Source organism: Morus notabilis, unplaced genomic scaffold (genome assembly GCF_000414095.1).
Source record: "Morus notabilis unplaced genomic scaffold, ASM41409v2 Scaffold1296, whole genome shotgun sequence".
Taxonomy (NCBI): Eukaryota; Viridiplantae; Streptophyta; class Magnoliopsida; order Rosales; family Moraceae; genus Morus; species Morus notabilis.
The window spans coordinates 208,145-213,427 of record NW_010367016.1 but is presented as its reverse complement, the minus strand read 5'-3'; positions in this window follow the sequence as shown (position 1 = coordinate 213,427).

Below are 5,283 nucleotides of genomic sequence, written 5' to 3'. Positions count from 1 at the left end.
AATTAATCATTATATTATTATAAATATATTATATTATATTATAATATTTTTATTGTATATTATATTATATTACATATTATAAGATATAACTACTGTATAATATATTTTAATTATATTATAATATAGAAGGGTAATTATGGAAAAAAAATAACTTAGAATGACTATTCTTTCTATGTAAGGAAGGAATGGTCATCCTTTTTGAATGACTATTCTTTTCTTATAAATCCAACCAAATATCAAACTTGAATTCCATTCTATTCTATTTATTTATTTTCCACCCAACCAAACACACCCTCAACGTCTTTTATTGTTGCTAACATTACAGAGCTTAAGAGTGCTGTCACTCTACAGTCCCTCAAGGTTCTTCAGATAAGTTCAAGTGACATGAGCTTAAGAGTGCTGTCACTCTCCAGTCCCTCAAGGCTCTCCGGATAAGTTCAAGTGACATTCTCTCCCTTTTGGGTGTAGTTGATGTTAGTTTACTAATTCATCCAAAAAATTTAAGTTGTTAAGAGGTGGCCGACAATAATAATTTTATATTCTAACAGTTGAATATCAACAGTGAGCATGTAGGTTTCCATGATGATATGTTTGTGGTGGCTGTTGTTGCGAGGAACTATTTAGGTGCCATTGAGTGGATCATTTCTGCACAAGGCTCCTTTGCAAGGACTCATGAAGTGGGAGTTAGGCCGTGGCTCTGAGGCTGGCCATTAATTATGTGGAAGAGATTGGTCTGAATTCGGTGATATCTTTGAGGGTGACTGTGCTGTTGGTCTTTCGGGTTTTCAAGAACTGCAGCTTGGATTGTGTGTGGATGCTCATTCATTGCTTCCGTCAACCTCTGTATGGGAGTCTCCTGCTTGAAGGCTTGGGTTTTCTTTCCTTTCGGACCCAAAAAAAAAAAAAAAAAAAGAAGAGAGAACGTTATAGTTGATAAACTCATGCTAAACTATGACTCTTCCCAAGTAGTGTATTTTTCAAAGATTTCTCTTTCTTTCCTCTGCATATATATGGTATAATACTTATAGTTGAGAAACTCATTGTTCATGCCATAATTGACGATAAGGACTACTGATATATGGCTCCTCTATAACACAATTTTTTTCTATTCTATGAGACACTACATAAGATTTACGAAAAGAAAATTGGTTTATGTCATTTCACCATGTAAAGCATTGGACTATGAAAGGCTACGTGTAAGGAAAAAAAATAGAAAAATAGGCACATTTACCTATGAAAGAGCATGACCCGGGTCTGAGGCAAATCCGGATTATTCCTATTTTTATCTTCCTGAAAATTATGCATTAATAAACATTGTGAATCAACAATTGCTGCACCTCATCAAGAAAAATAGGATTTTCCTTTGGCACTGTTAGAAGAAGTGTATTTGATAGTGGCAAATTTTCGTGGTGAGAGGGAATTATATGTGATTTGGGCTTTTATTTATTTAATTTAATTTTTTTTTTTTGCTTTTAGAATATTTGTATTGTGAAAGTTTGGACGATCATATGTCGCTTTTAGTAACCACTTTCATTGAGAGAGGTTTTATTAAAACAACTTTCATTGATAAAAGTTTTATTGAACTTGAGCATACTGTTCTGTACCATTCGAGAAAAATATTTTTCTCTTCATAACTCAGGCCATCATAACTTAATTTCAAGACATTCTGAACTTTAGTAAAGGGAATATTTTCCAACCTTTTCAGTTCACTTTCCCATTCTTTTATGCTTTTGGAACAAAGGTGGAAACCCAAGACTTTAAGAGCTAAAGGAACACCTTTAGCATATTTAGTGACCGCATTTTTTTGACATTTCCGCATAATCTGGTGAGTGAGAGTTTCCCTAGAATGCTATAAAGTAGTTGAAGAGCATCATGAGAATTTAATTCATCATCCTCATATATTCAATCAGCTTAAATATTATTCAACACTTCCCGTATCTCTAGTTGTTATGATGATCCTACTCCCACAACCACACCAACTGTGATCGCTCGCCAAATATTCTAGGGTCCTGTTCATTTCACCGATTCGAGTTTTACAGTAAAAAACTCTTAAAAACAGTCACATCTAACTTTTTTACTATAATAAAAAGCTCTCACATAAAATCACATTTCAACTCAAATTAAAAACTCGAATCAGCGAACTAAACGGGTCCTAATTGTTCTAAATCATCTACATCACCAAGAATGACAAGCACTTCGTTTCAGCCTATTCATTACAAATTGATTGACATTTTCTATTTTCTCCTTTAATAATTTAGAGAAAAGTTTCGTGTAGCTCATGAAGTTTGTAACTCAGTGAAGTTTATGTCGCTTTGTCTCCTTAATGTTTCTAAGAAAGCAACAACGAATGCTGCTTGGAAGATGCTTGAGATTTATACAGTGTTGTGAAAAATTGTAACGCAAGTATACGCTATCGCAATCAAGTAATATAATAGTGAATAAGAATATCGTCCCACGAGGATTGTTGTTTACTAATTATCGAAATTATATTAACCCTAATTTTATTTGAATACTTGAAAAGAGAGTTTATAAAATTAAGTAAAGTAATACTAAAATAATTAAATAAATTAAACAACGCTAAGCAACGGATGAAAATCCAATAGACTAAGATTCTAGGGTTTCCGATTTCACCAAATTAATCATGTTCAAATTCTCATAATTCAAGCAAATTAACATTCAATCCTATACTGACAGCAATTTCTCTAAAGCAATTATTATTCTTTCTCAAGCAACAATAATATTAATCCAACAAGCAAAATCTTATTCAATTATCACCTCTCAGTCTCAAATCAAATACAAAATCATGTAATAGTTGGCCAAACAATCACAAGCATTAAGAATAAATTGAAATACTCAGAATATATGGATTAAACATCAATTACTTAAAAAGAAGATTGAGAATTCGAACATTCATAATCCGGCTACATCGTAGCCCTAGAAAAAGGAATTAGTTCATCTCTAAACAAAATAAATTCCTAAACAAAGTCTTAATCACTGGAAAGGAAAGAAAAGAACTAGTTTGGAGTTGAATTGAAGCGTAGCCGTCTCCGGATTTGAGCCGTTCTTCTTCTCCGTCCCAATTATCCTTTTCTCCTCTTGAATACTCTCTCAAAAGCCAGCCGTCATTCCACAGTCTAAAAGTCTTTTCTAATTGCCCTAAAATCATCTATTTATATGTTTCCGAGCATTAGGGTCAAAACGGGTAAGTTTTCTCGCGATTAGCCTTCAAAACGCGTCTTTTCTCGCGTCGTAGCGCCGCGGCGCTGCGTTTCTAGCGTTGCGGCGCTGCTATGTAGAATTCCTGGGCGCTGCGGCGCTATAATGGGCGCCTAAGCGCTGCCCATTCTGCCCGGTGCACAATTTCTGCCGGATTTCAGCGCCGCGGCGCTACAAACTGGCGCCAAAACGCCATCAGTTCTGCCCAATACGCTAATTCCGTAAAACTCAGCGCCAAGGCGCTATAGATTGGCACCTAAGCGCTGTGATTGCTATCTTTTCCACCGAAATTTATCCAAAAACCTTCCAAATCATAGACTTCCACCTATCCTTCAAACAAAGAACGAAAACACACATAAAAACTAACAAAAACCTCGAAACCAACTAGATATTAAGTATAAAACGATACTAAATGAGCGAGTAAAACTCACTCATCAAATAGCCCCAAACTTAATATTTTGCTAGTCCACGAGCAAAACAAAAATGAAAGAAAGAAAACTAAAAAGAAATGAAAACACGAATAATACGAAACATAAATAAATGAAACCTTGCTTGAGTATTGATCCGGCGTTGTTTCACAAAAAATGCCTCAGAGATCTCACATAAGTTACAGCTCAAGAAAGACTTTAAACTTTTTGAAAGTTTAGAATTTCAACTCGAATGCTAATCTCAACCCCACCTAAGACTCCTTATGTGTGTGTGTGAATTATCAATTACACATATCCAAATGCAACTTAGATGAGTTTATGCAATTAAGTGAATCAAGGTAGATCTATAATTTTTCGAACACCATAGGCTTGCTTTTCTTATCACTCTCCACTAATGTCGGTCAACAAACCACCAAGGATCAATAGGACTTTATTTAGCTTGAATTGAATGGCTAGGGATTAAGGGAGGATAAACGGATATCCATGAGGCTCTGAATTCCCTAAACTCATCAATTACTCTAGGATCCTCTTGTAGAACTTCTACCTCAATATCCCAATACATCTGCCATTTGCCATCAACATTCTTGTCTCCACTTTTTATTTCTTTCTCTCTTTTTTTTTTCTCTGTCTTTTTTTTTTCTTTTTTTTTCTTTTTTTTTTGGAATAATATGATAAATACAGAATTTCATTGGAGACATCAAACAAATTATAGAAAATATCAATACACCTCCCAATTCCAAACACCACTGAACGTGCATCCTAGAATAATCAACAAGCTTAAGGGAAATGGTGCATGATAGGATTAATTTAAAGGCTAAGCTAATAACATGGATGACAAAGAAAAGTTTAATCAGGCTTAAAGAGGTGACTAGGGATATTATTACAACAGGGTAAGTTCAAATGGCTCAAACGATCCAAAAATGGCCTAAATCATTTCCTTAGTGATAAATTACATGGGATTTCGCCTCGAGTGATAATCAAACAAGTTCTAGAGTCCGGTGAGATCTCCAGAAACACGAAATTCACATAAACTTTCTCTAAGTTCACAAAATAGCCAAGTGCTCTTAGTTATGTGCTCAACAATGCAAGGAAATCATAAGTAGAGCAAAACCAACAAACAAGTCAAGCACACAAACAATCAAATTATTCATTGTCTCCCAGAAGCCATAGTTATGTTCAATCGTTATCTCATCATCGGCTGGGGCGAAACAAGCCAAAACAACGCTCAAGTTTTTTTTTTTTTTTAATAAACTGAATAAAATAACATAAAATAAGATAGTTAACTCCCCCAAACTTAAAACTGCCATTGTCCTCAATGGAAAAGTAAAGCAAGAGAGTGTAGAGGACTTCCCTGAGTAGTTGTCAGTCAGTGTCTTCATTGGGTGCAAGAGGAGGTACGAAAGTTGCAAGGGTTTTTTTTTTTTGAAGGTAGTGCCAAGGCGCTGCATGGTAGTGCCAAAACGCTGCGTGCTCTGCCATTTTTTCCCAAAATGCTCACTTTTGAGCGCCAAAGTGCTACTGTTGCTACCAAATCCGTGCTTTCATGCCTGCTTGAGCTTCATTTCAATTGCAAATCCTTAGAGCAACCCCCAAACTTGTTTATTAACTTTAATGCCTTCAACCAGACGTTTGGAGAAGT